This window comes from Symphalangus syndactylus, chromosome 18, assembly GCF_028878055.3.
Source record: "Symphalangus syndactylus isolate Jambi chromosome 18, NHGRI_mSymSyn1-v2.1_pri, whole genome shotgun sequence".
In the NCBI taxonomy this organism is placed as follows: domain Eukaryota; kingdom Metazoa; phylum Chordata; class Mammalia; order Primates; family Hylobatidae; genus Symphalangus; species Symphalangus syndactylus.
In genome coordinates, this window is record NC_072440.2 from 67,394,286 (window position 1) to 67,405,000 (window position 10,715).

The following is a 10,715-nucleotide window of genomic DNA, read 5'->3' on the forward strand; positions in this document are numbered from 1 at the left end:
GCTGGGGAGGATGTAGACACAGCACAAGGAACAAGTGCATAATTCATGGTAAGGCAGCAAGGGCTGGGACTAACGGATGAAGAAAAGCCTTTGACTCTTAGTGCCCTTCAGCCCTGGCCTGCCTGGCTCACATACCCTATAGGGTACCTAACCCAGATCTGCCTAACCTTCCAAAGGGCTCCATGATTTTAACGTCTCTTTTTCTCCCCAACTATCTCCCATTACCTGGTTAAATAAACTGGTACGTCCACATAATAGATTACATAGCCACTAAAAACAATGCTTCCACAGAGATTTTGCTTACATAGGAGTTTCAATTACATGACATAATGTTAAGTGAAAAAAACAGGATGGACTGGACGTGGTTGCTCACGCCTGTAATCTCAGCAGTTTGGGAGGCCGAGGCAGGCGGATTGCGAGGTCAGGAGATCGAGACCATCCTGGCTAACACGGTGAAACCCCGTCTCTACTAAAAATACAAAAAATTAGCCGGGCGTGGTGGCAGATACCTGTAGTCCCAGCAACTCGGGAGGCTGAGGCAGGAGAATGGTGTGAACCCGGGAAGCGGAGCTTACAGTGAGCTGAGATTGCACCACTACACTCCAGCCTGGGTGACAGAGCAAGACTCCGTCTAAAAAAAAAAAAAAGAAAAAGAAAAAAGCAGGATGTAAAATTGTATACAAAATTGAATATATATGTGGCCAGGTGCGGTGGGTCATACCTGCGTTCCCAGCACTTTGGGAGGCTGAGGCAGGAAGATTGCTTGAGCCCAGGATTTCGAGCAGCTGGGAGTCTGACACAGGAGAACTGCTTGAACCTGGGAGGGAGAGGTTGCAGTGAGCCCACTGTACTCCAGCTTGGGCGACAGAGCAAGATTCTGTCTCAAAAAAAAAAAATTGAATTTATTTGTTATCAGCAGGTTAAAAAGATACCAAAAAAAGAGGTCAAAAATATTAACTGTAGTAGTCTCCGGACAGTGGACTTACAGATAAATTTCTTAAGCTTTAAAAAATACTTGCATGTACTCGCCACCTCTTCCATAGTGAGTACTCTGTTAATACTCAGGAAAAAATAGGCCAAGCATGGTGGCTCACACATGTAATCCTAGCATTTTGGGACGCCAACATGGGAGGACTGGTTGAGGCCAGCAGTTCAAGACCAGCCTGGTCAATACAGAGAGATCCCATCTCAAATTACAAAATAAAAGATGTGAAAGGTCCAATACATTCAGATCTCAGTAGAGGACAAAAAGGAAAGCAATCTGAATTAAGTACATTCACAACTGAGGTATGAATGGTCCTTAGAATAATAATCATCTCAGAAATTTTAACAATTTTAATTTTATGAAGGTTTATTTTTTAAATAAGTAACACGTTTACATGGCTCAAAATTCAATAGGTACAACAAAAGGATATAGGCTGAAAAGTCTCTCCCTGTCCCTGGAACCCAACAGCCCTGTTTTCTACCTTCAAGACTGCTTGACTGACTGACTGACTGACTGACTGACTTTCCTTCCTTCCTTAAATCTAGTCGGCTCGCTGCAGACTCCCTGCCTCCAGCTCCCGTGATTCTCCTGCCCCGGCCTGCGGGCTGCCTGGTATTGCCGGCTCGCGCCACCACCGCTGCCTGCTTTTTCTCCTTTGGCTGGAGGCGTGGTTTCGCCATGTTGGCCAGGCTGGTCTCCAGCTCCTGACCCCGAGTGCTCTGCCCGCCTCGGCCTCCGTAGGTGCTGGGACTGCAGACAGAGTCTCGCTCACTCGGTGCTCGGTATTGCCCGGGTTGGAGTGCGGTGGCGTGGTCTTGGCTCGCTGCAGCCTCCGCGTCCCAGCCGCCTGCCTTGGCCTCCCAGGGTGCTGGGATTGCAGCCTCTGCCCCGCCGCTGCCCCGTCTGGGAGGTGGGGAGCGTCTCTGCCTGGCAGCCCATTGTCCGGGATGTGAGGAGCGCCTCTGCCCGGCCGCCCCGTCTGGGAGGTGAGGAGCTCCTCTGCCCAGCCGCCACCCCGTCTAGGAAGTGAGGAGCGTCTCTGCCCGGCCGCCCATCGTCTGGGATGAGAGGAGCGCCTCTGCCCGGCCGACCATCGTCTGGGATGTGAGGAGCGCCTCTGCCCGGCCGCCCCGTCTGGGAAATGAGGAGCGACTCTGCCCGGCCGCCCATCGTCTGGGAAGTGAGGAGCGCCTCTGCCCGGCCGCCCATCGTCTGGGAAGTGAGGAGCGCCTCTGCCCGGCCGCCCATCGTCTGGGACGTGAGGAGCGCCTCTGCCCGGCCGCCCATCGTCTGGGAAGTGAGGAGCGCCTCTGCCCGGCCGCCCATCGTCTGGGAAGTGAGGAGCGCCTCTGCCCGGCCGCCCCTTCCGGGAAGTGAGGAGCCCCTCTGCCCGGCCACCACCCCGTCTAGGAAGTGAGGAGCGTCTCTGCCCGGCCGCCCCGTCTGGGAAGTGAGGAGCGCCTCTGCCTGGCCGACCCGTCTGGGATGTGGGGAGTGCCTCTGCCCAACCGCCCCGTCTGGGAGGTCTACCACGGAGGCCAGAAGCAATGTGGGGGCTGGACGTGGTGGCTCACGCCTGTAGTCCCAGCACTCTGGAAGGCCGAGGCAGGTTGATCACTTGAGGCTAGGAGTTTGAGACCAGCCTGGCCAACATAGCGAAACATATGAAAAATACAACAGACAAACCAACCAACCAACTCAGCGACAACAAAACAGGTCTACCCTGGAGTCCTACTCTAATTTTTTCTATTTTCCTCCCTTTCTGATCCTTTATCCCACTTTCTTTTTCTTCCTCTTCCTTCTCCTTCTTCTTTGTCAAATAGAGGATTGAGTTATTATCATTGATCCATACAAAGTCCCTCTCTTATTTATTTTCTTTAATTCCCACTCCCCATTTCTATTCCCCGTCTTCCCATGTGCAACCTTCCTAATATGTTTGATATGCATCTTTTTGTTTGTATGTATTTTTAGAAAATGTTTTGTGTGCAAAAAAAGTGCAAAAAAAAAATGCAAAAAAAAAAAAAAGACTGCTTGCCTATATCATTAGTATAAATCCTAGAAGTAGAACTGCAGGGTCAAAGTATTTATATTTGTAACTTTGAGATAGTGCCGAATACCCCCAGGGAAGATGTGCCAATTTATATTCCTATGAGAAATACATAAGATATTTGTTTCCCTAAGTCCTTGACAATATCATGTATGTTTTCCAAAAGATAATATATGGCTTTTTTTTTTTTTTTTTTGAGACAGAGTTTCACTGTTGTTGCCCAGGATGGAGTGCAATGGCGTGATCTCAGCTCACTGCAACCTCCACCTCCCGGGTTCAGGCAATTGTCCTGCCTCAGCCTCCTGAGTAGCTGGGATTACATGCACCCACCACCACGCCTGGTTAATTTTTGCATTTTTAGTAGAGACGGGGTTTCACCATGTTGGTCATGCTGGTCTCGAACTTCTGACCTCAGGTTATCCACCCACCTCTGCCTTCCAAAGTGCTGGGATTACAGGCGTGACCCACTGCGCCTGGCCTGGAGAATATATGTTAAGTGAAATGAGAAATATAATTTTGGCAGCCTGGAAAGATAGTTTAAATTCACTAAATTGCTAGTAAGATTCATTACATTCCACACACTGCGCTAGGCCTTAAAGATAGGACAATTTCCAAACATACACACACACAAACACATACATGAATATATTTTGAGACAGAATCTCGCTGAGGCACCCAGGCTGGAGTGCAATGGTGTAATCTTAGCTCACTGCAGCCTCCACCTCCCAAGCTCAAATGATCCTCCTACCTTAGCCTCCCAAGTAGCTGGAGTTACAGCTGTGCGCCACCACATCCAGCTAGGTTTTTTTTGTTTGTTTGTTTGTAAAGATGGGGTTTCGCCATGCTGCCCAGGCTGGTCTCGAACTCCTGGGCTCAAGCAATCCACCTGCCTCAGCCTTGGCCTCCCAAATTGCTGAGATTACAGGCAATCAGCCACCATGCCCAGAGATAACACATATTTGAGTGGGGATTCTAGAGTCAGCTGTTCCTACTTTTTCACATTTTCGTCCACTACTTTTTTTTTTTTTTTTTTTTGAGACAGAGTCTTGCTCTGTCGCCCAGGCTGCTGGAGTGCGGTGTCGCAATCTCGGCTCACTGCAAGCTCCGCCTCCCGGGTTCATGCCATTCTCCTGCCTCAGCCTCTCCGAGTAGCTGGGACTACAGGTGCCTGCCACCACGCCCGGCTAATTTTTTTTGTATTTTTAGTAGAGACGGGGTTTCACCATGGTCTCGATCTCCTGACCTCATGATCCGCCTGCCTCGGCCTCCCAAAGTGCTGGGATTACAAGCGTGAGCCACCACGCCCAGCTGACTTTTTTTTTTTTTTAATTTGAGACAGAGTCTCACTCTGTCGCCCAACTGAAGTGCAATGGCACGATCTCGGCTCACCGCAACCTCTGCCTCCTGGGTTCAAGCGATCCTCCCGCCTCAGCCTCCCAAGTAGCTAGGATTACAGGCACCCGCCACCACACCCAACTAATTTTTTTGGTATTTTTGGTAGAGGCAGAGTTTCACCATGTTGGTCAGGCTGGTCTCGAACTTCTGACCTCAGGTGATCCACCCACCTCAGCCTCCCAAAGTGCTGGGATTACAGGCATGAGCCACCACACCCAGCCTCTTCCATTATTTTTAAATACAAAGAATGTTTTGTTCATTTGTTGGGTTTCAAGCTTCAATTATTTTTGAAAAATTACCAGGTTTCATTTTTAAAAAAGGACAAAATGGAGGACAAGAATGGTGGCTCACTCCTGTAATCCTAGCACTTTGGGAGGCCGAGGCAGGAGGATCAGTTAAGGCCATGAGTTCAAAACTATCCTGAACAATATAGTGAGACCCCATCACCAAAAAAATTTAAAATTAGCCAGGCATGGTGGTGTGTGCCTGTAGTTCTAGCTCCTTGGGAGGCTGAGGCAGGATGATCACTTGAGCCTAGAAGCTCAAAGCTGCAGTGAGCAATGATGACGCCACTGCACTCCAACCTAGGAGACAGAAGGAGACTCTGTTTCTTAAATTTAAAAAAAAATTTTTTTTAAAGAGTGAAATGGGATTTGTACTACCACTGGCACAAACTTTTAAGTGTCATCTAAGAAGTTGCCTTTTGTCATAAAATGTTCCTTAACTTTTTTCCTTAAAAACTAGCACGGCACAGAGGAATGCGATGGCTGAGTTCAAATCTCAGCTCTGCAACTTATTCTGTGACTTCAGACAAGTTCTTTTCTCTCTGAGCCTTTGTTTTTCTCATTTGCTAAAATGAGGCTAATACCTTCCTCACAAGACAGTTCTAAGAAATAGAGATAAAACAGTACGGGACTAGCATAGTGCCTGGCACATAGTTAAGTACTCATGAAATGTTAATCCCCCTCCCTTTTAAGGTCCCTGAGTTCACTGAAGGTAAACTGTTTTTGTATATTCCTCATAGAGATATGTAACCAGCAGGTACTTGGTTAATTTGCTGAGTAAATGAGTCACAACTTTCCTTTCGCAATGAGCATCGTTCCTTGAATGCAGAGTAGATGAGACATCAGAACTGTGTATGTTTACGAACTGAGAGGAAATCTAAAATTAGACATAATTTGACCCAGAGAAAATCAGATTTTCCCCAAGTGTTAAAATTAGGGGACACTTGTCATATTTCTTATCACTATAAGTAACATCAGCTAACACTCTGCTCAGCCCTCTACATGAATTATCTCATTTAATCTTTATGGCCTGCCTTTAGGTAAACACTACTGTATCATCAGTAGCATCCATCCCTTGGGATGTTAAATAAAGGCTCAGAGTAGTTAGGTCACTTGCCCATGGTCACAGACCTAGTCAGAGGCAAAGCTTCTCAACCCAAGCCAATGTCCTTAACAAATGGTAACTCGGCGATCTGTTCTTGTGCGTCTCGTCAAGCGGAGACCCAGGTTCCAGGTTCCTTACTCAGCACAGGGCTAGGTGCCTCAGGAGCACCTGATATATACGTGTGTGTGTGTGTGTATGAGTTGACAGAGCTGATGCCCAGGAGCAATTAGAACTGTACAACTCAATATAGCCAACTAGAGTTGTGGAAAATCAGTATCTTATAAGAGCAAAACATGCTGTTCAGAACTGGAAATGTTACATAACTTAGAGTCAATTTTTTTTTTAAAGTATTACCCAAAACTCTTACACAAATGAAAAAAAAACTGAGGGATCTGCAACCAGAAGTAGTTTCAAGTTTTCTCAAATTTCTCCCTATTAAAGATAACATACACAGAGGTTTGGTTATCCACTGAACTATTACCCACTCTAATGAGATACCTCCTAGGGCCAACAGCACAGTGCCTGACAGGAAGTAGATGTTTGATTAAGGTATGTGAATCAATGAAGGGGATTTAATTTCAATCAAACCAATACAGCTGAGGAAAACAGTGTTTTAAAGAAAAGCTCTTCAGACTGGACAGACACCAGTTAAGGGCTGTGAATTTCTAGTATAACACTGTGAAAGAAATAATCTGGAGCCAGAGGACTTAGCCTAAGGCTCAGATCTGTCACTCACTATGCCAGTGTCCTTACCTGCAAATGGGGAATAATGGTTCCGGCCATCCCTTTGTCATGAGAAAAGTTTAAAAAATTAGGGTTTTGCTTTTTTTTTTTTTTTTTTTTGAGATGGGGTCTCACTCTGCTGCTCAGGTTGGAGTGTAGTGGCACAATCTTGGCTCACTGCAACCTCTGCTTCCTGGGTTCAAGCGATTCTCCTGCCTCAGCCTCCTGAGTAGCGGGGACCACAGGTGTGCACCATCACGACCGGCCAATTTTTGTATTTTTAGTAGAGACGGGGTTTCACCTTGTTGGCCAGGCTGGTCTTGAACTCCTGACCTCAGGTGATCCACCTGCCTCGGCCTCCCAAAGTGCTGGGATTACAGGCATAAGCCACCGCGCCCAGCCTTGTTGTTATTTTAAATAAGTATGAAACAGTGCCTAGCCCCTACTAGACAAAGAAGTTAATGAGGAAGCAGTAAGATTAATATTCTGAATTCATGATTGCAGGTGCGCACCACAATGCCTGGCTAATTTATTTGTATTTTTAGTAGAGACAGGGTTTTGCCATGTTGGCCAGGCTAGTCTCGAACTCCTGACCTCAAGTGATCTGCCCGCCTCAGCCTCCCAAAATGCTGGGATAACAGGCATTAGCCACCACACCTGGCCAGGTTTCACTTTTATTTTCACACAGTCAGTGAAATCTCATTAATTCAGATTCTATAAAATGTCATTAATTCATATTTTACCTGAGGTTGAGCTAAAGACCTCTAAAATATTCTGAAGGTAGAGTATAAAAACAATAAGGTTGACAAGATCTAACCAATTAAGTAGAAAACTTCTTAGATTTTAATACCTGGTATATACTTGACAAAACAATGATCTCACTTCTCCTTTCTTTTTTTTGAGATGGAATTTCGTTTTTGTTGCCCAGGCTGGAGTGCAATGGTGCAATCTTGGCTCACCGCAACCTCCGCCTCCTAGGTTCAAGAGATTCTCCTGCCTCAGCCTCCTAAGTAGCTGGGATTACAGGCATGCACCACCACGCCTGGCTAATTTTGTATTTTTAGTAGAGATGGGGTTTCTCCACGTTGGTCAGGCTGGTCTCAAACTCCCAACCTCAGGTGATCCGCCTGCCTCGGCCTCCCAAAGTGCTGGGATTACAGGCACGAGCCAACACGCCCAGCCTCTCACTTCTTTCAACAGGAGGTCCTGACTAGGACCAACTGTGATTAAAGATAAAACCAAAATGATACCATTTTGAAAAGTCTATAATATTGACTTTTACAAATTGGTCTTGTGCCTTGAGCCACCTCCATTGTATTTGTTACCAGTGCTGTTTGGCAAACACTTACAGAATGTCAACTACCAGGCCCATGATAAAAATAAATCAGAGGGCTGGGTGCAGTAGCTTACGCCTGTAATCCCAGCACTTTGGGAGGCTGAGGTGGGTGGATCGCCTGAGCTTAGGAGTTCAAGACCAGCCTGGCCAACATAGTGAAACCCTGTCTCTACTAAAAATACCAAAAAAAAAAAAAATTAGCTGGTCGTGGTGGTGGGCGCCTATAATCCCAGCTACTAGGGAGGCTGAGGCGGGAGAATTGCTTGACCCAAGGAGGCGGAGGTTGCGGTGAGCCGAGATGGCGCCATTGCACTCCAGCCTGGGCAACAAGAGCAAAACTCCGTCTCAAAAATAAATAAATAAATAAATAAATAAGTAAGTAAGTAAGTAAATCAGAGAAGGTGCTGGTTCCTGTGCTCAAGGAGTTTATAACCAAGTCAGAATGTAACTATTAAAAAACAAAAAGCTTCTCACACTAAGAAGTACCTTGGCAGAGATGATAGTGTTAAGAAAAAACAAGAAACTTCCTTGGGCTTTGCCCAGGATCCACTCCTGTATTCAGAGACCTGTCCATCTTTAAAAACCCCCACATGTCAGGCACAGTGGAACATGCCAGCTACTCAGGAGGCTGAGGCAGGAGGATTGCTTGAGGCCAAGAGTTTGAGACCAGCCTGGGCAGCATACAAAGACCTTGTCTCAAAAATAAATAAATAAATATTAAAAAATAAAAACCTGGCCAGGCGTGGTGGCTCACACCTGTAATCCCAGCACTTTGTGAGTACAAGGTGGGTGGATCATCTGAGGTCAGGAGTTCCAGACCACCTTAGTCAACATGGTGAAACCCTATCTCTACTAAAAAATACAAATTAGCTGGGCGTGGTGGCACATGTCTGTAATCCCAGCTACTTGGAAGGCTGAGACATGGGAATCACTTGAACCCTGGAGGTGGAGGTTGCAGTGAGCTGAGATCGTGCTACTGCACTCCACCTTGGGTGACAGAGTGAGACTCTGTCTCAATAAAGAAATAAAATAAATAAAAAATAACAACCACATCTGGTTGGACGTGGTGGCTCATGCCTGTAATCCCAGCACTTTGGGAGGCCGAGGCGGGTGGATCACGAGGTCAGGAGATCGAGACCATCCTGGGTAACATAGTGAAACCTCGTCTCTACTAAAAATACAAAAAAAATTAGCCAGGCCTCGTGGCAGGCAATTGTAGTCCCAGCTACTCGGGAGGCTGAGGCAGGAGAATGGCATGAACCCGGGAGGCGGAGGTTGCGGTGAGCTGAGATCACGCCACTGCACTCCAGCCTGGGTGACAGAGCGAGACTCCGTCTCAAAAAAAAAAAAAAAAACAAACAAACAAACCACATTACTGTTACATCACAAGGCACTTCTGAGGAGCAATTAAGAGAGCGAATATCAGAGTCAGGTGCTATAGAAACTATCATAGAATCAACCTGGCAACTGGACCCAGGACAGAATGGCCAGTGAGTCCCCTAGGCCATTTCCACAGAAGCAGACACAATCTGGCTCAATGAACATAGAAGTGCTGCTTCTAATATTTGCATGTCTTTAGGCCAGCTGGAAGACAAGGATCCAACACTCGGGAGCTTTGTTCCCAACGACCAATGAAATGAAGAGATGGACTCCTGTCATCTACAGCAGATGCAGAGTAGAGAAGTAGGGTTTGAAGGCCAGGTGTGGTGGCTCAGCCAGTAATCCCAGCACTTTGGAAGGTGGAGGCAGGCAGATCACTTGAGCCCAGAAGTTTGAGACCAGCCTGGGTAACATGGCAAAACCCTATCTCTACAAAAAAATACAAAAATTAGCCAAGAGCAGTGGCGCATGCCTGCGGTCCCAACTACTCAAGAGGCAAAGGTGGGAGGGCTGCTTGAGTCCGGGAAGCAGTGGTTGTAGTGAGCTGAGATCACGCCACTGCACTCCAGCCTGGGCGACAGAGAGACCCTGTCTTTAAAAAACTAAAAATTAAAAAAAGAGAAGTAGGGTATGATAACCAGGCAGCAATTAGGGCCGCCTCTGAGAATTTTAAACCAGGAGCCACTTGGTCATGACTTTAAAAACTATATTTCTGGCAACGATTTCTTGGAATGACACCAAAAGTACAGGTAACAAAAGAAAAAGTAGACAAATTGGATTTCATACAAATTTAAAAATTTTGTGCATAAAAAGACACTACCAATAGAGTAAAATAGCAATTCACAGAATGGGAGAAAATATTTGCAAATCATATATCTGAAAAAGAATTAATATCCAGAATACATCGATAACTCCTAACACTTAACAACAAAACAAGCTAATTCAAAAGTGAGGCCAGGTATGGTGGCTCAGGCCTGTAATTCCAGCACTTTGGGAGGCTGAGGCAGGCGGATCACTTGAGGTCAGAAGTTCGAGACCAACTTGGGCAACATGGCGAAACCTTGTCTCTACTAAAAATACAAAAAAATTAGCCAGGTGTGGTGGCACACGCCTGTACTTCCAGCTACGTGGGAGGCTGAGGCAAGAGAATTGCTTGAACCCAGGAGGCGGAGGTTGCAGAGCCCAGATTCCACCACTGCACTCCAGCCTGGGCAAGAGAGACAGAGACTCTGTCTCAAAAAAAATTTTAAAAGGGTTGGCGGGGGGGGGGGGGGGCGCGGGCAAAGGACTTGAATAGAGACATTTCTTCACAGAAGAAATACAAATGTCCCAAAAGCACACAGAAGGGTGCTCAACATCACTAATCATCAGGGAAATGCAAATCAAAAGCACAACGAGATACCATTAGAATGACTACTATTTTTATAAAACCAGAAAACAACAAGTTTTGGCAAAGATGT